The sequence below is a fragment of the Rhinoderma darwinii genome, chromosome 12, assembly GCF_050947455.1.
Source record: "Rhinoderma darwinii isolate aRhiDar2 chromosome 12, aRhiDar2.hap1, whole genome shotgun sequence".
Taxonomy (NCBI): Eukaryota; Metazoa; Chordata; class Amphibia; order Anura; family Rhinodermatidae; genus Rhinoderma; species Rhinoderma darwinii.
Window position 1 is genome coordinate 67,387,669 of NC_134698.1, and position 24,398 is coordinate 67,412,066.

At 42.1% G+C, this 24,398-nt stretch overlaps 1 protein-coding gene across 2 annotated transcripts in view; it reads right to left on the reverse strand.

Moving 5' to 3' along the window:
• Window positions 1-24,398, reverse strand: part of KCNH5 (potassium voltage-gated channel subfamily H member 5) — a 194,736-nt gene that overhangs the window by 153,715 nt on the left and 16,623 nt on the right. The gene's annotated exons all lie outside the window — the stretch shown is intronic.

Sequence of the window (24,398 nt, forward strand, 5' to 3'; positions counted from 1 at the left end):
ACCAAATAATACAGTTGATAACACAGCCTTATTCACACATGCACACAAATACATACATACAAACACATACATACATACATACATACATACATACATACAAACACACAAGTATACACACACACACACTTTGCCATTTGCAAGCAATACCTTTGTTCCATATAAAATCCTGCATGATTAATTCCAAAGCTAAAGTATTATAAAACATGAAACAAAAATAATCAAAGCATGCACCCATCAAACAGAATAATAGGAGAACATAAAAGGACTTGTTTGAAACAAAATGAAAACAGGAGAAATGTGATAGACCAAGAATTTGATTTGGGATTTAATCAATCATTTAAAGTAAATCCAAAAGGAACACCAACACGACATAAATGAAATTACACTGATCTCAAACATGTAAAAGAAAAACAACCTACTTATTATGTAATAATTATTATTATTGAACTTACTTATTTAGGTAAATGGCACTAATTATCCAGTCTGTGTCTAAGCAGTATATGTTTATTTGTAGTACCGGCCTTATAGAATTACCCAGGGCGTGAATGCCAATGAAAAATACTCTTTATCTTACGATCCCATTCATTTCATTGGAGAGTTACCATGCATGAACCACCATCTCTCCAATGAAACTGGGGTTCAGGTTGGTACCAGAGCCTACTAGTTTTTGAGATTAGCGAGAAATCAAACTTTTTTCGGGGGCCGAAAAGGTTCTTGTTGCTAAAGCTACCAAGTCTCGTGTACAGTAAAAACCAGTGCTCAGCTAATTGCTGCAGGTCTTGCTTGTGAAAACCCTGGTTAGCAGCTGATAGTGCGGGTGGCCATATATTTCCTTTTTAAATAATTGGTCAAATCCACCACCAGATCCTTTTCTTTGAAATGGATATGCCCTAATAGGCCATATGGAAAGGGATTTTCTGATTGAACCAACCCCTACAGGCCAGTAGGTCCAGCATACTACTTGTTTAGATTTTTGTCCTTAATCCTCAAGTAGACATAATCCCTAAACTCTACCAAATTGTTCCCATGATCGATTCATTTCTTCCTGCTGTTGACGTAGTTTTTGTTCTATTTTTGCTGAACATCAGACCATCAACATGCCATGTTCAAGATTTTTTACTGCCGCTCAAAGTAAAAACATATTTTACCTCAATAAAAAATGTAAACCTGCATATTTAATTATTTATCTCCAATTCATACTAAACTAAGCTATAAGTTATAAAACCCCTCCTGGTGTGGACACTGGTTACGGTGCACAATTTTTTTCAGGTGATCCTGGCAGCTATTTTTCTGCTTTTGCCATGATCTTGGACAAATAACACAGAAAAAATGGGTTGGGTTGATCAAATGCCCCGGGCAGTAAGATTGATCTATGCATGACTGGTACTACTGCAGATAAGAACTAACAATTTAGGAAAAAACAACCTTAACCATAAAAGTTATACAATCATTTTGCTGATCAAAGTATCTATCCCCATGTTACAGATTCAGTCCACAGATAGAAGTAGTACAAATAACCATCTCATGGATGGGTCAACAAGATACATTGCCAAGAAACTCCCAATCCAGTGTCTGTTCTTTGAGACAAACAAAGCAAATGATTTTGAGTTTCCACCGTCCGTCTGTACAGAACATGTGCACCTCCAATTTTAATTGCCTAATATTTGCTGCTGTTATTGCACATACAGGACATATGCTCAATTAGGTCTAATAGGTTATTTGTGAACCAACCCATAAGAAATAGACGCTAGTGGCAAGTGATTGGCTTCAAAGTAATATCTAAATTGGGTTTTCTACTCCTGGAAGTTTGGGGCCCAGTATTGTATCAGAGCCAGGGCCACTGGAGGCTCCTCTGGTACTCTGATGGGCCAGTCTGACCTTGCTCTAATCCTTTTAGACACAAGATGATATATTTGTTCTTGGCCTAAAAATAGGCAAACACAAAAAAAGTCTGCTCATATTATGTACTAAACTATACATGAATTGAAATCATGTTTGAAATAGTCAGTGATGCCAACGACATTAGTAAAGTGGATTTCATAAATGTCAGTGAGGCTGAGACAGAATTATCACAGTTTTCAGTAAGTGCATTTTCTTTCATTGATTCAATTGAAGTTCATAACATAAAGTATACTCCATGCAGCCTTGATCATTTTGAAGAAGAGCCCTCGAGTACCAAACCTGAGACAGAAAAAGCAGAAATCTTTGAAAGAAATACAGACTTATATTTTTTTCAGGTCTAGTTATATGAAGACACTTATAGCAAGAGAAGTTACTTGAGAGAATCAAATCTCTGAAAAGTTTAAAATGGGTCAAAGTCGTAAAGCATCAATGTAGAGCTGGACTATAACCATAGGTTCATCATTACTACTTGATGATAATCACATGTTTTATTAAAAAAATAATTTTACAATTGATATTAAAGGCTATGTACACTTTTGAAAGGGATTTTTAAAAAAAAGTTTATCAGTGTGTTTGTATCCTGTATACAGAGCAGCTGTATCTTACGCTGAATCCTGTACTCGTCAGGTCAGCGGGACTGACGGGTTCAGTGAAAGCGAGTCCTGCGTTATCTCTGAGTTCATAACTTAGATGGGATTGATTACAGGTGGATCCTGCGTGTCAGAGACACGTAGGTCCTGCTGTCACTGAACCCGTCAGTCCCGCGGACCTGACGGATTCAGGTTTTAACGCACGATACAGCTGCTCTGTATACAGGATACAAAGCAGCTCTATCTCAAAAAGTAAAAATTAATTTTAATAAAAACCAATGCACCAAACATACTGATTGACCTTTGTGTTAAAAAAAAATTCCTTTCAAAGGTGTACATAGCCTTTAATTTCATGTGTTCTCCCACAATTCCATGTTATTATTTTCACTTCACTACCCATAGTTCTGCTCATCATGAGCTTCCTTTTTCTAAACTACAATGTTGGAACTTCAGGTCTGCCAGAACTATCATGTTCAGTCACACTGCCTTTTGGGCGCCACAGTAATGACTAGCTGCCAATCAGGGATTAAGCAAGCATAGAAACAGATGTGACAGAATATTTTTTCAAATTGACACCTATAAGTGACTGCCCTGTAAAACCCTTTGTAGAGCCTTGAAACTTGACACGGGTTAATAGCCAAAGCAGAGACACCCTTCTGAAGACAGCACTGTTTCAGCTTTCTTTCTTCTGGAGGAGAGCTATTTTGCATACTTTTCCCAGGGAGTATTGCACTTAAAGAGGCTCTGTCACCAGATTATAAAATCCCTATCCCCTATTGAATGTGATCGGCGCTGCAATGTAGATAACCGTAAAGTTGTTTTACTTTTTTTTTAAAACGATCATTTTTGCCCAAGTTATGAGCAATTTTAGATTTATGCAAATTAGCTTTTCAATAGACAACTGGGCGTGTTTTCTCGGTTTACAAACTGGGCGTGTATTGTGTTTTTACCAACTGGGCGTGTTTACTCGTTTTACCAACTGGGTGTTGTGAATAGAAGTGTATGACGCTGACCAATCAGCGTCAAACAATTCTCATCGTTCCCACCCAGCTTCTTTCACTGCACAGACACACAGCGTGTTCTCGCGAGATCACGCTGTGACGTCACTTCCTCTCACAGGTCCTTCACCATTGCGTCGGACGAGAGAAGTTACATCGGCTCCAGGCGTCCGAGAAGGTAATATGCTTGTCTCTAGGGAGTTCACTATGCTTACCTGCACACGGTGATGCTGCTGCAGATTCAACTGTACCCTCTCGGACGCCTGGAGCTGATGTGTCTTCACTCGTCCGACACGATGGTGAAGGACCTGTGGGAGGAAGTGATGTCACAGCATGATCTCGCGAGAACACGCTGTGTGTCTGTGCAGTGAAAGAAGCTGGGTGGGAACGATGAGAAGTGTATGATGCTGATTGCTCAGCGTCATACACTTCTATTCACAACGCCCAGTTGGTAAAACGAGTAAACACGCCCAGTTGTCTATTGGAAAGCTAATTTGCATAAATCTAAAATTGCTCATAACTTAGGCAAAATTATCGTTTTTTAGAAAAAAAACTTTACTGTTAACTACATTGCAGCGCCGATCACATTCAATAGGAGATAGGGATTTTATAATCTGGTGACATCAGAACCATCCCTAGGTTAAACCTGAAAATAATCCTATGTTCTCAGGCTAAGCACCTAGAACTGATCCCCAGATACTATTGCTCACAGTAGGCTATCACCACACTAGAGGCCACACAGTACACAGATGTAGCCGTCTTTACCTTAACTTTTAACGCATTAAATACACAGTGGCAAGATCCTTTTATCTTGAGTTTTTCAATGTCTTTGTTGCGTGATCTCATGCTGCAGCAAGTTATCAGAGTCAAGATAAAGATGGCTGCATCTGTATTCCCAACTGTTGTACCCATGAAAATCTTTAGGCCAAATAGTAATACCAACAAAGTAATAACAGTTACAAAGAATTGTGAATACCACTGTGCTCACCAGTTGAGCCAATAAATCAATTAGTAGGTAAGTATCAATCGCTAGGAATAAGTAAACTAGTATGTAACATAGAAGCAGAATAATTTGATATATAACTCCAGATAGAGAAAATAATATTTAAAAAAAACAGTCACTCTAATTCTGACTGATAGGTCTCTCGTTAAACTCGAATATATGGCAGGGGTTGTCCAAATAGGTAAACTCTTTCAAGCTAGCTGAAATAAGTGGTGTATGTGTTCATACTTGGTGACATCTCCTTAACTAATCCGGTCTTGGAGATGTGGAGAACGGTTAGGCTGGGTTCACACGACCTATTTTCAGACGTAAACGAGGCGTATTATGCCTCGTTTTACGTCTGAAAATAGGGCTACAATACGTCGGCAAACATCTGCCCATTGATTTGAATGGGTTTGCCGACGTACTGTGCAGACAACCTGTCATTTACGCGTCGTCGTTTGACAGCTGTCAAACGACGACTTGTAAAAATACAGCCTCATCAAAAGAAGTGCAGGACACTTCTTTCAGACGTAATTTGAGCCGTTCTTCATTGAACTCAATGAAGAGCAGCTCAAAATTTACGGCTGTCAGAGAAGCCTCGCAAAATGCGAGGAGAAGCTTTTACGTCTGAAACGAGGCAGCTGGTTTCTCCTGAAAACAGTCTGTCTTTTCAGACGTAAAAGCCTCTCATCGTGTGCACATACCCTAACTATAGAATAGTCTGTTTTTATTCTGTATGTCCTCAATGTAATCAGAAAGCATTGTACAAGTAGTCCCTAGGACATGCAGGATGAAAACAGAACATACTGTACAATTATAAGTAACAGTCCTCCACATTTGCTCTCTGATAATGCAGGATCTCTAGTATAAAGCACGCCCCAAAAGTGGATACAATCATACAACTAATAAGACTTGAATTGTGACAAGGCAAACACCAAATACCACTGATTTACAAACTTACATGAAGATTTTTCATTGTTGACCCTGATTTCCAAATTTATCCACTTTAAATAGTACAAAAAAATTAAACTATGATAAAGTTTTCGAGGTAGATTTGTAGTTAGATTCCCTTGTGTGTCAGCTTTGGTAGCAATCTGCAATGTGGTAAACTACTAATGAGCCACTACTATTGATCTTTGACACAATGCAATATAAAGTCAGCCCATTAAAATACTGCAAAACAAGATAACATGACATATACACAGTGTGTAGAAGAAAGTCAGACATGACCACCAGCAAAAGGCATTCTACTGGGTCAAGAAATAAGGGATTGTATCAATTGTTCTGAAGCTTCTGAAATAAATATTGTTAAGAAGACAAAGTTTTTATATATATATATATATATATATATATATATATATATATATATATATATATATTTCAGATGTTGTATTATAAAGACTAGAATCAAAGTCCAAATGCATTGTTTTCAAACTACTAATAAAAGTTAAGCGGGGGTTATTCTCAATGGTTAGCCTGCTTATAGAGTTTGAGGTTTTTTCGAAGCAAGATTTTTATCAAAAAGTTGCAAATGTTCAAGTTGCAGAGCTCTGAGCTTGATGCCTATATGGTGGCCACTGAGGCCTTACTGATCTGTATAATAAGGTCATGGACATTCTTTGAGCTGTCGTATGGTGCCGCCACATTATAAAGGTACTCTCCCTTAGAAGCAATGAATCCAAATATGGAGTCCAATGGGACATGGTATACTTCTTTGGAATTCCATATGAATTCATAAAATGAATACCTCTATGCCTCCATATGAAACCAGAAGCGTATGGAGGGCCATATCATTTTTTCATATTTTTTTTTAAACACACTGTATTATGGCTCCTTACAACTCTGATATTGTAATGTAGTTGTGTACATAAGGCGGATGACTACCACTGTACTTATCATGAAGATAGAGGTTGACAATATCACCAAATTTGGTAGTATTAATAATGATGTGATCCTATAATCTTAATTACAGGCTTTTTTGCCCACTGAAACTGTCTCCTTTCAGCCATCGACACACATCCAGGCCCATCTCTTCTCCTGCCCCCTTTCACTTATTTCATCTTTTGAATAATGTCTTGTTGACTCCTTATTAGACACAAAAGTAAGAGTGTAGACAGCGTTATCATATATATAGCTGCTAAAGATGAGCAACTAAGGGTCCTCTTACACAGCCCATGCCGGGCCATGTAAATGAGCGCCAATCAACGAGACAGTTTGTTGATTGGCGCTCGTTTGCTCCTTGCACAAGGAGCAATGTATGGGGACAAGCGCTCGTTACTCCGATCGCTCATCCCCATACATTTCTATCATGTCGGTAGTACGTTTACACAGGGAGATGTGCTGCCGACAACGATAATATTTTTTGCAGCATAAATGATACCATGAGCCGATTAACGAGCATTTATTCATTCATTGGGTGATCGTTGCCCCGTTTACCCAATAATTAGCCCATGTAAAAGGGCCTTAAGAAAATGTGCAAATGTTTTAGGCCCCAATCACACGAGCGTATCAGATTCACGCGCGTGAAAAACACATGTGAATCTGATCCGTGTGTTGCATTATGCATCTGTGTGCGGTGCGTGGTTTTCACGCACCCATAGACTTCAATGGGCGCGTAGATGCGTGAAAACGCACCAATATAGGACATGCAGTGAGTTTCACGCAGCGGACTCTCGCTGCGTGAAAACTCCTGCATGTGTGAACGGCCCCATTGAAATCAATGGCTCCGTGTGCTGCGTGTGATTTCCATGCGCAGCATACGGACTTTATTCACGCTCGTGTGAATGGGGCTTTACAGGCAAGATTCTGTATTTGCCACTTATAAGACAATTGAGGCTGAAATATGAATCTTATCTCAGCACTTCAGCCCCCATTGTCCTTTATACAACTGAACTGAACTGCTTTAGTAATAGGAAATTCACGCTAGCAAAATGCCAGTGAAGCTAATTTACTGCTATAAAATTTTCCTGTTATATTAAAAACAGACAGAAGTTTCGCTCCACCGCGAAATGTGACTGATCAGCTTTGCTTTGACTATATAATTGTCATCTTAGCTCATTTAATACATCGCTCTCTGATCAAAGTAATACTGTCATATTCTGAACTTAGCTTAAAGGGGTTATTTGCCTTAAATAATCACTTTCTTTTAGAAGGGTCCTTGACGATAAGCTGATTTCTGGGTGCCCTGCTGCTAGGACCCTCAGTGATTAGCTGTAATCTGTAGGGGAACCCGTCAATAAGGCCTTATTCACACGGACATGTCCATTTTGCGCGTGCAAAAGTTCAGTTTGTCATCCACATATGATGCGCGGCTGCGTGATTTTCGCGCAGCCGGCATCATGATGACACTCTGGTTTTATGTTTGCAAACAGAAAACCATGTGGTGCTTTTCTGTTTTCATTCATAGTTTTTAGTACTGTAGCTCGCATCACGCGCGGCACCCGGAAGCGCTTCCGTGTGCCGAGTGCGATTTGCACGCACCCATTGACTTCAATGAGTGTGTGCTGCGTGAAACACGGGCAAATATAGGACATGTCATGAGTTTCACGCAGCGCACATAGGCTGCGTGAAATTCACTGACACTTTCAACAGCCCCATTCACTAACATAAGTCCGTGCGATGCGCATGAAAATCACGCGCATAGCACGGACGTATTATACGTTCGTGTGAATAAGCCCTAAGTGTTCAATTCCCCTGCAGCTCCGTCACAGGGAAAAAGAAGATTTACACAGTTCCCATTTTAAAAAAATCAGTAGGCTGTGTATAATGCATGGACATGTCAGGTCCTCAAGAGAGAGAGACACTTTTTGTCGCCACTTGCCGCACTGACTTATAGATGAGGGTACTGAACAAGGGACTCTTATCTATCAATTAAACAACGTCACTTTTCAAAAAAGCTGGTACTTCCAATCATGGGCACTGTTGGCTCTAGGTGTATATTCAAACAGCTGGGTGAAACCTGTTTTCACCATAGAGCCCATGATTGGAAATGCCAGCTTTTTTGAAAACGGCGTGCAACTACTTGGATTTAATGCCACATTGTGGTTTGTTGCATGGGAGATACTTCCACGGTGACACAACTGGTTCTTCACTTGAGCACTGACAAATGCCCACAGTAGAGTTGTGCCCATCAGTAGAACAACTCCACCAGGTTAGTCCATCATCATCTTCTGGCTATCATTACTGATTGTTACGAATATACTGTATATCACAGTAGGGTGCACCCCCACTGTTTTTTGTATACTTCTCTCTATCTATTAATTGAGAAGTCCCTAATATGGGCGACCCCTTTAAGACATACATGGAAGAGAGAACATCGTTTAACTTAAAGTCGGTACAAAAAAAAAATGAAGCAAAGTGTTTACAAAGTTATTCAACATGTTATGTGGACGTTACTTGTAGAATGTTGTAAATTGCTGTTGAAACGTGGAGATTTCTTTGAAATGCTCCAGATATATGTTCTTCCTGACACGCTAAAGTGAACACCATCTGAGAGTAATTCCCCCACAGGGCTGGATTAGTTAATAGACACAATAAGCCGGTACCTATAGTCAGTGGATGTTCTCCGAGAAACACACAGCATTTAAATGCACTTTAAAAACCCATAAATTAATTATTTATTTCCATTTCAAGTTTAATACTTATTTGAAGTGCAGAACTCACAAAAAAAAATTAAAGAAAGAGTCTGCCAAGAAATAGAAGAACAGATTTTAAAATCAGCAGAAAGTGCATTGCAGTGCAATTATAAAGATTGATTTGCAACTCCTATTAGTTTCAGTAGAGCTATATGATGCTTTATGTATCATTGTCCCTCCTCATTATCGGAATGCAAATGTATATTCATGAGTGTCGCTGCAACGTCACCCCCTACTTACATTATGATTACATGGGAAACTGGCAGACAGACTGACATTTATAAAAGCAGAGTAAGGAAAAACAAGTATTAATTAAAAATTCCAATAGTCACGATCATGGCATACCCAGGGGCCAGTGACTTATTATTCCATTTTCATAAAAGCTCAACTTGTTACAATCAATAATAATAATAACATAAAAACTTAGGAAACAAAATACATAATAAATAACAGTACAGTGTATTTTCTTCTCCATGGTCTACCTGACCAGTTTCAGTAATATAGCTGCATTTTCAAACTCCCTTTGGCTCCACTGAAGTCAACTTAGATCGCTATAGGGTTCTCAGGGGCTAAGGATCTTGTGGCCATAATACAGACTTTAAAATGGGTCACAGCCATCTGAAAATAGCATCACTTCATGGGTTGATGGCATTTGCCTCTCTCGACAGAAGTTTTAAAGTCATGTAATTTACATATAATGCAATTGTTTTCTAATGGGATCTCCATGGGCAATATGGTGGAAGCAGTAGCCTGAAACACTCCTCTAGACTGTGCAGGCTCTTATTAATAGACATTAGCACAGTCAATCCTATGGAGAAGGTAGGCATAGGTTGGTGACATTAGCTACGTTAATGACTTTAGTCTGTGTAATGCATAGACATGTTTGGTCAGGCGGATTGAGAGACGCCTATTGTACCCGCTCTGGCTAAATAAATGAGGGTTTTGAATGACGAAACCCCTCTATTAACTCAAAATTCCTTAGTAGGATATTTGAAAATAAGTTTTCTAAACCAGACAACCCCTTTAAAATGTGTTTCCAGGTAATGGAATCATGTTGCAGATAACCTTGATAAGTATTTGAGATTTGTATTAGTCCAGAGTGTGTTCCATAGGGCATTGTGTTACACAATAAGTGCAATTAAATGTGTTAGGACATGACAATTGCAAATATTTGCCGCATGCTGTAACTTTATGAGCTCCATTTGCACCTGGTGTCCTTCAACTTGTGAAAAAACTACAACTCTTAGCATTCCCTGAAAGCTGGAGAGTCACAGGTTGGAAGTCATCGCTTAGAAGGTGATTATACTTGTACAAAGACATGACAATTTTAGTTGATTCTACATGACTTGCAAGCACATTACTTAATGCCATGTATTAGTATTCGATCCCAGAAAGTCTCCGGATCCAGGCAGCGGCATCACTCACTAAGCTACCTAAGATTATGGACAAATTTATTTCCAGTCTCAGTGTCCAGTTTTACCCAGGGCTGAAAAATTACCAAGTTTCTTGTTCTAAAACTTTCTAGTTCCCCCCTCCGATTTACTTTATAAGCCTTGCCCTTGCACATCCTGGTTACCAGATTATTGTGCTTCATCTCTAGTCTAGTTGGATGCTGCTCTACTCTTCAAATTGCTGCTGCTTATTTGTGTACCAAACTTGGTCTGTCAGGCCGTAATATGGCCGAATAATACGGAGCCCATGGGCTAAACTGACCAAACTTACATCATCAAAGAACCCTAAAGAGATCTAAGTTCGGTTCAGTAGAACCTTTGGGGTTTCAGGCTTTGTGGTCAGTAACACGGAGGCTAAAATGTGCCTGTATTACAGCCATGTCAAACTAGACTTACTTGACTATTCTTACCATTTTTCAAGATTGCTTACACCACTTACTTCCAGAACTTGACACCATGCAGAACCGTAACTGCTCCATCCAGTCCCTGGAGCACCTTAGTGATGTAAGGGGACTCCGAAGAGCTTCCTGTTTTTTTTTTTACTGTGGTTGTCATCATCCTTTCTATTGCTACATCACATGTCAATTATTATTCATGTTTCAATTATTAATATTATTACTATCATCAAACCCAGCCATTCTCAGAAAGATAGCCTAAAGTGCCTCCAGGAAATTCCAAAGTTCCAAAACTGTGGATGAATCACAGTTTGCCTGACTCTTTTACTGCTATTACAACAAAAAGTAAGACATAAAGAGAAGGATTGGTATTTGTAAAGAATTTTCTAAGTACATACAGAATGCTGAGGAGGACAGGCATTTTACTGCTACATGTAAATGAGATGGGTAATAAAATAGACATTATAAATGTCAAGCCGTGAGAACAATAGACTTATCAAAACCTTTTCTTACAGAGGCATAATAGCATGCACTATTCTCCGTACTTGACATCTGGATGTTCTCCTATCTTGGCCCAAACCATTAACTTGTACAATATTGATGAGCAATCCATTATTTGTTTTTACCTTGAAGTGTTAGTGGAGTAATGAAAACATAAAAGGCATGGGCGTAACTAGGAAACACTGGGCCCCATAGCAAACTTTTGACTGGGCCCCCCTCCCCTGGGTGCCACACACAGCCCGCCCTTGTAGATAGTGCCCCCTGTAAATAGTGCCATACAGCCCCCTCCTGTAGACAGTGCTATACAGCCTCCCCTGTAGACAGTTCTATACAGTGCCCCCTGTAGACAGTGCTATACAGCCTCCCCATACAGTGCTATACAGCCCCCCTGTAGACTGCTATACAGTGCCCCCTGTAGAGAGGGCTATACAGCCTCCCCATACAGTGTCATACAGCCCACCCCCCGATAGACAGTGCTATGCAGCTCCCCCTGTAGACAGTGCTATACAGCTCCCCCTGTAGACAGTGCTATACAGCTCCCCCTGTAGACAGTGCTATACAGCTCCCCCTGTAGACAGTACTATACAGCGCCTCCTGTAGACAGTACTATACAGCGCCTCCTGTAGACAGTACTATACAGCCTCCCCATACAGTGCTATACAGCCCCCTGTAGACAGTGCTATACAGCACCCCCTGTAGACAGATCTATACAGCCTCCCCTGTAGACAGTACTATACAGCGACCCCTGTAGACAGTGCTATACAGCCTCTCCATACAGTGCTATACAGCACCCCCTGTAGACAGGGCTATACAGCCTCCCCATACAGTGCTATACAGCCCCCCCTGTAGACAGTGCCATACTTTCAAGTATCACAAAGAGGGAGAATCGATGCGGTGCACAGCGACCATTTTTTTCTTTTAAGCCACGCCTCTAATCTCACTCAATCCGCCGCACATATACACCCAGTTCAGCCCACACCGTATTATGCTCCCATAGTGCCCCCCACACGGTATAATGCCCCCATAGCTGACACCATACAGTATAATGCCCCCACAGTATAATGCCCACACAGATGCCCTATACAGTATAATGCCCACACAGATGCCCCATACAGTATAATGCCCAAACAAATTCCCCCATACAGCATACTGCCCCATAGCTGCCCCCATGCAGTATAATAACTCCATAGCTGCCCCACAGTATAATGCCCCCATAGCTGCCCCACACAGTATAATGCTCCGCATTGCTGCCTCACACAGTATAATGCACCCCATAGCTGCCTCAGCACAGTATAATACCACGCATAGCTTCCCCCATAGTATAATGCCCTTCATGGCTGTTCCACACAGTATAATGCCCCCACATAGCTGCCCCCGCAGTATAATGCCACCCATAGCTGACCACCACAGTATAATGCCCCTACAGCTGCCCTCATACAGTATATTGCCCCCCATAGCAGCCCTCACAGTATAATGCCCCACACATAGCTGCCCCACCATATAATGGCCCCCATATCTGCCCCCACAATATAATGCCCCCACAGTATAATCCCCCCATAGCTGCCCCACACAGTATAATGCCCCCCTAGCTGCCCCCACAGTATAATGCTCTCCATAGCTGCCTCCACACAGTATAATGCCCCCCATAGCTGCACCCACAATATAATTCCCCCATAGCTGCCACCACAGTATAATGCCTCCCATAGCTGCCCCCACAGTATAATGCCATCCATAGCTGCCCCCACAGTATAATGTCATAAATAGCTTCCCACATAATATAATGCCTCGCATAGCTGCCCCCACACAGTATAATGCCCCCATAGCTTCTCCCACAATATAATGCCCCACATAGCTGCCCCTACAGTATAATGCCCTCATAGCTGCCCCAAACAATATAATGTCACCCATAGCTGTGTCCACAGTATAATGCCATCCATAGCTGCCCCCACACTATAATGCAATCCATAGCTGTCCCCACAATATAATGCCCCACATACAGTATAATACCCCCCCATAGCTGTCCCCACAGTATAATGTCCCCACAGTATAATGCCCCCTATACAGTATAATGGCCCTCATATAGTAAAATGCTCCTACATCAGCCACCATATCAGACCCCTCCCATACCCAGTATAATGCCTCATAGTGCCTAACAGAAAAATAATAACATAATTACTTACCTATCCCCGTTCCCACGATGGGTGGAGGATCCTTCTCCTCCGGTCTGTGCTGTGAGTGACTCGGCGCAGACAGGCTTAGGGGCCCGATTGCAATTGCAACTGTAGCGACCCCTAGAGCTACTCTACTTATACAGTAGCCTATGGCAGAGCAGGGAGATACCTTCCTGCTCTGTCATAGTGTTCAAGAGCATCTGCGTCCAAAGAATGCAGACACCATTGAATGTGGCGTCACTACCGCTATTGCAGTCGTAGGTGCTGCTAGCATCGCCTCCAACATGGAGGGGGGGTGTGCCGGCTGGCGGGATAGGCCCCTTTATGCTGCGGGCCCCGTAGCAGCTGCTATGGCTGCTACAGCGGTAGTTACGCCACTGATAAAAGGGCAACTACTTATATAACAGGTCTTGAGTGCTCTTAAGAAGGGCCCATCTCAACTTGCACATATTGTTCAAGGAAATGTCCGCTGATCTGTAGTCTTAGTGTAAAGCATGTTGGATGTTATTTATAAGCTTAACAACTACTGAACCAAACAAAACAATGAAAGTTAATGGATAGTGGTATTTTGGTAGCATATATAACTTTTCTAACATTCGTTCAAATATGTCCCTGTATAGAGATGTGTTTGAAACAAAAGTAAAAGGGCCATCGCGCTCAAGCACTGTGGCCCATTAATTCTGCTGTTCGTCTGGTTACCGGAGAATGGACTTCCACTGATCATACATTGATAGCCTATTCTTAGGAAATGCGTTATTCCGAACTTTACCTCCATTTATAGAAGTCTTGAAGCTCCAAGGTCTATGATGTGTAATGCCTAGCGCAGGGCCTGATGGGGTAGGGAATGACACGATTCTCACTTTGGTGTTCTTTGAATTCCTGAGGTCCTTGTTCTGCCCCTTGATGCTCTTCACAAGGCATAACACATTGGGGCAGATTTACTAAGCTGTCTAAGATGTAGACAGCATAAACTATCTAAATATATGACCGTAGTGCGTGCTGCATAAGAAATTTGGTGTATTTTGTTAGACGTGCTAGACACTTTTCCCTTCCTTATACCAACTCTTGGTTGGCTTAGATTTAGTTTGGTGCATTTTAAGCCACGCCCTTTCTGAATAAGCCACGCACCATTTTTAAAAGTGCCCAGTGAGGTGCAAACATCAGTTCTTAAATAATTTTAAAAGGAAATGCGCCAAATTGTGCCAAAATGTGGTAAATTTTACGACACATTGTAGACACAGACACAATAGTAAAACAAAACCACTATATCAGTTTTGTCCGTTGTGTTCCTTTAAGTCAGTTAAATGAACCAAATTTCCCATTTTTAGCCTATAACGGATATTATTTCAAAGCCATAATCTAATTTAAGTGTGTAATTATTATTCAATGTATGTTATTTCCAGTGGCTAATACTAAATTACACAATTTAAAGGTTTTATACACACTAATTTTTGCCTTATCACGGCTTTGGAAAATGTTTATATTGAGATGAGCGGATAAATCCCATTTGGTTTCACATTATTTAGTTAGTCAAAACAAATATTAACTAAGTTGCAGGGGAAAAGAAAATACTTTGATATAAACTGTAGACATTCTGGGAGTCGTTTTCTTGAGATAAACATCCCAGCATTCAAAGGAATTACACTTTAGAGATTATAGATCTTTGAGACAAACTCTTTTCAAATACAGTGTCCACCAAAAAAAGTTAATCATGTGGGGGAGGGGGGTATGGTACTGCTTTGCAATTGCTAACTTTTTTCTGCGGTGGTAATTAAAGCATTACATAGTGCTCATTGAAATGAATGGTGGCAGAGGCATAGCTAGGGGTTTAGCACAGGGGGGGCAAAACTTATCTGAGTGGGCCCCAACCCAGTGGGCCCCCCTAACGCATGTTTACAACTGAAGGGGCCGCATTCTAATTATATACCAGCCATTATCCATGTATATAACCCCCATCATCTGTATATAACCCCCATCATGCCTGAATATACCAGCCATCATCCCTGTATATAATCCCCATCATCCCTGTATATACCAGCCACCATCTCTGTATATAACAGTCTAGTATATACAGGTAAAATGGGGGTTATAGAAAAGGATGACGGCTGGTATACACAGGGATGTTGGAGGTTAATGCAGGGATGATGGCTGGACTACCCATCATTCCTGTATATAACAACCATCATCCCTGTATATAACAACCATAATAAACCACAGGGATGATGGGGGTTATATACAGGGATGATGGGGGTTATATAAGGGGATGATGGCTGGTATACACAGGGATGATGGCTGGATTACCCATCATCCCTGTATATAACAACCATCATCCCTGTATATAACCATAATCCCTGTATATAACAACCATAATCCCTGTATATAACAATTTATACGTTATAATAGCACCATACACTGTGTCCCTGAGTAAAATAGCACCATACACTGTGTCCCTGATTATAATAGCACCATACACTGTGACCCTGATTATAATAGCACCTCACACTGTCCCACACACACACACACACACACACACACACACACACACACACACACACACACACACACACACACACACACACACAGTGCTCCTTCTAGATAGTACCCCCATAGGTCCCCATGTAGATAGTACCCACATACAGCCCACTGCAGATAGTGGCCCACATATAGCACCCTGTAGATAGTGCCCCATATATATCACCCTGTAGATAGTACCCACATACAGCCCCCTGTAGATAGTGCTCTACATATAGCCCCCCTGTAGATAGTGCTCTACATATAGCCCCCTGTAAATAGCGCTCTACATATAGACCCCCTGTAGATATAGCTCGACATATAGCCCCCTGTAGATAGCGCTCTACATATAGCCCCCCTGTAGATAACGCTCTTCATATAGACCCCTGTAGATAGTGCTCTACATATAGCCCCTCCTGTAGATAGCGCTCCACATATAGCCCCCCTGTAGATACCGCTCTACATATACCTCCCCATGTAGATAGCGCCCCACATATAGCACCTCCTGTATATAGTGCCCCACATATAGCCCCCCTGTACATCATGCCCTATATATAGCCTCCGCTGTAGTTAGTGTTCCACATATAGTCTCCCCTGTAGATTGTGTCCCACATATAGCCCCCCTAGATAATGCCAGTCACACTTTTAAGTGAAAAAGGTCTGCTGGGGCTGAACGCCAATCAGCGCCTTTCAAAAATAGAAGTGGCGGGGTGATATCATTGCACCGCTAGCGTCGTTGAAAGGCGCCGATTGGCAGGGCAGAATAGCTTGCCTAGCCAATCAGCTCCTTTGAACAACGAAAGCGCTAGCATCGTTGAAAGTCGCTGATTGGCGGGGCAAATCATTCTGCCCTGCCAATCAGCGTCATTGTTAGGCGCTAAATGGTTCCTGGCCATTCTGCGCTTATGCATGTAATTGTATCTGGGTCCTATAGACGCAGGCACAATTAGTGCAGGAGGGGTTGGCGGCGGCTGGTTTCCATGCATGGCGGGGGGGGTCACGGTGGGTGCCACCATCTCAGTAGGTCCGGGGTCACGGTGCCCCCCCCCCCGCTAGCTACGGTACTGAATGATGGTGCTTCAACAGTGAGACACACACATGATGTGGTTCTTAATGAAAGAGGTGATATAACTGCAACCAGTAGCGTAGCTAGCGCGGGGAAGGTGGGCAAGGGCCCGGGGCCCACTGAGATGGTGGAGCCCAGGGCCAGTCCCCCAGCGGTGGTGTGTCCCAGTTTCAACTGTATCTGCGTCCTCAGGACGCAGATACAGTTGAATCCAATGCTGGAGCACGGAGCTGATGGCTCCTTGCTCGAGCATTCAATGTGCAATGCTAGCTCCAGCTGTGAGGGGCTCGATGCAGACAGGTGCAATGTAGTGACGTCATCGCGCCTGTCTGCACAGAGCCACACACTGCGAGAGAGCGGAGAAGCAGAGGGATCTCTGCCACTCATCGTGGGAACGGGGATAGGTAAATATTTATTTTATGTTATTTTTTTAGGCCCTACGGGGCATTATACTATGTGGTGGTAGCTAAGGGGGCATTATACTGGGTATGGGGGGGCTGCAATAGGGAAGTACACTGTATGGGGGCAGCTTTTGGGGTATTATATTGTATGAGGGCAGCTATGGGGCATTATACTCTGAGGGCAGCTATGGGAGCATTATAATGTATGGTTCCACTATGGGGGCATTATACTGTATGGGGCAGCTATGGGGGCATTATACTGGTTGGAGCAGGTATGGGGCATTATAATGTGTGGGGCAGCTATGGGGGCATTATACTGTATTGGACAGCTATGGGGCTTTATACCCTATGGGGCAGCTATGTGTGATTTTTTTATGTCACCGGCGGGCACTGCGTGTAAATTGCCACATACCCCACAAGACACAATATAAACACGAAACATAATGGGTATGTATATATGGCAAAGAAATACCATAAAATGACTTTGTATATCACAAATATATAACTTTATTTAGAAGTAAATACACCACATGAAATAGTTAAAAACATTTAAAATAGCATCAACATGCTTCACAAAATCTCTGGGGGAAGCCACCCTGATAAGTGGCAAAAAGAAACCCCCACACTACCTCCTAATCCCCTGGATATACAGTCCTAATATATAGGCATCTGTAAAAACAAATATTGCATTAAAAGAAACATATTACGTAATATGAGAAGAGGGGAGAAGGGGACTGAAAGCCCCACGCGTATCGCCACAACGTGGTTCCTCAGGCATTATACTGTGTGGGCAGCTATGAGGGCATTATACTGTATATGGGCAGCTATGGAACATTACACTGCATGTGGGCAGCTATGGGGCATTATACTGTGAAGGGCAGCTATGGGGGCATTATACTGTGTAGGGGCAGCTATGGGGCATTATACTGTATGTGGGCAGCTATGTGGCATTATACAGTTAGGAAGGCACCATAGGGGCATTATACTGTGTGGGGACAACTATAGGGGCATTATACTGTGTGGAGGGCAGCTATGGTGCATTATTCTGTGTGGGGAGACACTATAGGGGCATTATACTGTATGGGGCAGATATAAGGGCATTATACAGTGTGGGTGCCACTAAGGGGTCATTATTCTGTGTAGGGGCTACTAAGCGGTCATTATACTATATGGGGGTACTAAGGGGTCATTATAGTATGTGGGGCGGCTATGGGAGCATTATCCTGTGTGGGGGCAGTTATAGGGGCATTATACTATGTGGAGCACACTAAGGGGTCATTATACTGTGTGGGGGGCCCACTGGTTTGGGACCCACTCAGATGTGCTTGCCCCACCCCCTGTGCTAAATCCCTAGCTGCGCCTCTGACTGCAACATATACCAAAAGAGCATTTAACGTGGCTAAACCAGACACCCCATTACACAGAACCTTCATCTGAAAATACTTAGCCATTCTGAATTGCTTTCTTAGGCTAAATTCACACGAACCCATGTCCGTTTTGAACGCGTAAAAAAACGCAGCATTTTTCCTGCATTGCCGCTATGTGGCATCCCTGTACGCTGTGCGTCTGTGGTTTTTAAGCGCGTATGTCATCCGTATGTCATGCGTTTTTTACTTCTGCAAAAAAAGGGAAGGAGGTGTTTTGTTTTTTCCCTCATCATTTCTTTAGAAGCTGGTGCGTGAATCACAGACAGGACACGGATGACGTCCGTGTGCTGTCCGTTGCTTTCACGCATCCATTGAGTTCAATGGGCTGTGTGGTGCCCAAAAACGCACAAAAATAGGACCTGCAGTAAGTTTCACGCAGCGGACACACGCTGCGTGAAAAACAACGCTTATCTAAATAGCCCCGGGGAATTACATAGGTCCGTGTGACGGCCATTGTTTTAACGTCCGGAACACGGACGTACAATACGCTCATGTGAATCAGGCCTTACTAAATGTAATCTGTTGTTTTTTTCCAATAACAGAAAACCACAAATAGAGCCAAAGTGTTCCCAGCTAGTTAGATAATAGTATCAAAAAGTAAAGAGTAAAAGTAGCAATAGGGTGCTCTCCCTTGACAACACAAAGCACATTACAATAGTACAGCGAGGCTTGAATACCTATTCAAATTATTTCATGCAAGCAAGTTTGAAATGTGTTACATCTTTATAATTTATTAAATGGGGTTATGGCCTGTTCCCATCAGCTTTTGGTTTCTGTTCATCGATTCTGTTCATCCTTTCCGTCGGAGGAACCGATGAACGGAAAGCCGAATGGAAACTATAGCTTCAGTTTGCATTACCATTGATTTCAATGGTAATGTTCTGTTGCAGTTGGTTTTTGTTTGTTTCCATTCCGTAAAGTTTCCATTTTTTTCACGGAAACAAAAGTGCTCTTGACTACGCTATTTTTTCCATGAAAAAAAAGAAAACTTTACGGAACGGAAACAAATGGAAACCAACTGCAACGGAAGCATTACCAGAAGCTATAGAGTCCATTCGGCTTTCCGTTCATCGGTTCCTCCAGCGGAAAGCTTGAACGGAACCGATGAACGGCAACCAAATGCTGATGTGAACAGGCCCTTAAATTGACACATAAACAAAAAATTAGCAAACTAGTCTAAAATGTACAATGTTTTACTGTACATAGAATTCACTTTCCAAAAAGCAAAAGTAGAGAGATGTAAACGGGGTTATCCAGTTTTTTAAAACTGATGATCTATCCTTATGATAGGTGCGCCACAGCCTCTTCATTTTATGCATGAATTTATTTTTCCTTCGTATTTGAAGGCGCTGTTACAGTCTTAGTGACTGTGCAAGGTATTGCAGCACTGTCCCATTTACCGCGGCCCCTTCAAAGAGCTGATCAGCACGAGTGCCAAGAGTTGGACCCCCCACCAATCTAATATTGATGGCCTATCCTAAGCATAGGTCATCAATTTTAAAAATCATATATCTCCTTTCATGTAAGGGTATGCTCACACGAGGTCATTACGTCCGTAATTGACGGACGTATTTCGGCCGCAAGTACCGGACCGAGCACAGTGTAATCATGTTTTCAGTACGGGACAGTTGTCCGGCAGCGAGGCAGGGACTCCTAGCGTCGTACATAAGTATGATGCTAGGAGCCCGGCTCCCTGCACTGTGTTCGGTCCGGTACTTGCGGCCGAAATACGTCCGTCAATTACGGACGTAATGACCTCGTGTGAACATACCCTAAACGTGTAACAGACTGGATGTCATGACCTTTTTCAGGAAAGACTGGTTGGGAGGGATAATGTGATATGCCATATGACTCCACAGAATCAGGTGCTTTCTTTTCAGCCCCCCTGTTTGGCACTTTGGGGAACTGCTTAGTTAGTGTATTTGTAACTAATAGTATAACTATTATGTTCTTATACTAATATCGATTGGCATAGCACCAGGGGTACATGTCCCAGGTCTTTTGCCCGGTGCCCTGGATTGCCAACAATCACCACATTCAATAGGACCGTATCTGCACCCCCCCCCCCTCCACCAGTGCCCTATAATGCCCCAGGTATATTCAAAGTTGACCAACACCTCAGCTGATATCCTTATCTTAATAGGTCTGTCCTAGGTACAGGTTCTCTTTACGTGGGAAAGAAGAGAATGACCAGCAATAAGAATTAGAAATCAGAAGTCTGAAAAACAAAATAGAAGATGGACAGCCATTGTATTAGTTATCTGGAGTCCAAACGTACTTGATGTTACATAATAATAACAACAATAGTAAGAATAATATATCCTTTGATGTAGTAAGATTGTTTGTATTATACTACAGGATAATTCCACCATCCATTCTGAGAGGTTATTCCATCTTGAAAGTTATATCAAGGTGAAAGCCAGCACCCAAAATTTCCTACCTGGGTCCTCGTATTCAATGTGACTGGCATCTCCCCTGATGTCCTCTGCACGCTTTTTCCAATTGTTCCAGCGTTTTCCTGAAAGCATTATTTCATCAGTACAAAAACAATGTCTTCTGAAGAAAGAGAGTGAATAGTAGCAAAAAGAGCCCTGTGATATCTGTCATGCACTCCATGTACATACAAGAACAAGGAGAGCAATGGCAGCCATGCAAAGGACTTCAGGAGAATAAACTGAAAGACTGAACGCCATGCCCTGAGAATATAAAATTTGTCCATCTAGGCTGACACAAAATGTTTTATTTGGGCTGCATCAAAGTTGGTGTAGACTATTTTGCATAAAAAATTGTTGTGGGCTCCTGCCCCAGTGAAGTAACTAAATCACATAATGTGATCTACTAGAGGACCAGGTCCAGGAATAAAGAAAGAAGCACATGCCCATTTTTCAGATGTCCCAGTGGCCCAAAAATAGTAATAGCAGCCACAGATGGTTACTTATTCCATATTGTTACTTACTGCATGATGTATAATGGATGATGCCATTCTAATATAAACTTGCATATGAGTTTAGACCGGAAAGACAGAAGCTAAGGGATATCTAAGCAGGAGGAAGTGGGAGACAAAGTGGCAGTAGCAGCCAGCTCCAGGAACCTTTGTGAACCAGGGCAACATTTTTGAACATATACCCAAAGAAATCTATCAAAACATTCTAAAAAGCACAAACTAGTAACAAGGGCACAAAGTGAATCTGGCACAGAGGCATTGCAGTACCCAACATGCCTCTGTACGGGGGACTACTTACAGGGGGTGCAAACGTTGCAGGTACACCCAAGCCTAATGCTCTACCACATAAGAGGACACCAGTATTATATATGAAACATGAGAGTGGGGATGGTGTCACCTCGTTACAATTTGCATTTCAAGTTACGTTGTTCCCTCTGCATGAATAGGAAAATGTACAGTTAGGTCCAGAGTTATTTGGACAGTGACACAAGTTTTAGCTGTTTACCAAAACATATTGAATATACAGTTATATAATCAATATGAGCTTAAAGTGCAGACCCCCAGCTTTAATTTCAATGTATTCACATCCTAATTTGAGGAAGGGTTTGGGAATTACAGCTCTTTAATATGTAGCTGACTCTTTTTCAAGGGACCAAAGGTAATTGGACAATTATCTCAAAAGCTATTTATTTAATGGGCTGCATGGGTTATTCCTTCTTTAATCCATCATCAATTAAGCAGGTAAAAGGTCTGGAGTTGATTCCGGGTGTGGCATTTGCATTTGGAAGCTGTTGCTGTGAACGCACAACATGAGGTCAAAGGAGCTCTCAATGCAAGTGAAACAGATCATCGTTAGGCTGAAGAAAATGAAGAAATCCATCAGAGAGAGCACAAATGTTAGGAGTGGCCAAATCAACAGTTTGGGACATTCTTGAAAAAAAGAGCGCACTGGTGATCTCGTGAACTCCAAAAGGCCTGGACGTCCATGCATACAACAGTGGTGGGTGATCGCCGAATCCTTTTCATGGTGAAGAAAAACCCTTCACAACATCTACCCAAGTGAAGAACACTCTCCTGGAAATAGGTGTATCACTATCGAAGTCTACCATAAAGAGAAGACTTCATGACAGCAAATACAGAGGGTTCACCACAAGGTGCAAACCATTAATCAGCCTCAAAAATAGAAAGGCCAGATTAGACTTTGCCAAACAACATGGAAGCCAGCTCAGTTCTGGAACAGCATGAAACTAAGATCAACCTGTACCAGAATGATGGACGGGAGAAAGTATGGAGAAGGCTTGGAACGGCTCATGATCCAAAGCACAGCACATCCTCTGTAAAAGATGGTGGGGGCAGTGTGTTGGCATGGGCATGCATGGCTGCAAAAGGCACTGGGTCACTAGTGTTTATTGATGATGTGACTGAAGACAGAAGCAACCGGATGAATTCTACAGACGGACAATAACCCAAAACATACTGCGTAAGCAACCCAGGAGTTTTTTAAGGCAAAGAATTGGAATATACTTCAATGGCCAAGTCAATCACCAGATCTCATCACGATCGAGCTGCATTTCACTTGCTTAAGACAAAACTTAAGGCAGAAGGGCCCACAAACAAGCAACAACTGAAGACAGCTGCAGAAAAGGCCGGGCAAAGCATTACAAAGGAGGAAAGATAGCGTCTGGTGATATCCATGGGTTCCAGACTTCACACAGTCATTGACTGCAAAGGATTCTCTACAAAGTATTAAAAAAATTTTTTTTATTTATGGTAATGTTAATTTGTCCAATTACTTTTGAGCCCCTGAAATGAGGAGGATGTGTAGAAAAATGGTTGCAATTCCTAAACGTTTCACAGGATACTTTTTGTTCAACCCCTTGAATTAAACCTGAAAGTCTAAACTTCAATTGCATCTCAGTTGTTTCATTTCATATCCAATGTGGTGGCAGCGGAGCCCAAATCATGAAGATTGTGTCACTGTCCAAATAATTCTGGCCCTAACTGTATATATATCATTTGAAATATTCCATTGTTGGTCCTGATATTGATGCCAGGGGCATAGCTATAACTGGTGCAGAGGTATTAGTTGCACCCATGCCCTAGTGTCTGAGGGGGCCAAAAGCCCCTCTGTCACATAAGAAGACACCAGTATTATAAATGGCACATGGTAGGTGGGGGTCTTCGTTACAGATTTTTTATTGAGGCCCAGGAGCTTTAAATTACACTTCTGATGGGTGCTAAAGACGTTGGAAAAACAGGTCAACTAGTCGTCATACCTTACAACTGCAAACTACTCATACGGCCTCCCATGTTATTATACAGTTCATGCAGCAATGAAACACTGCTGTGATCCACATTTCAATAAAGTCCATCTCTATTTTTCTCCATTGTGAGACAAAATCCTGGAGACCTGTGACCAAAG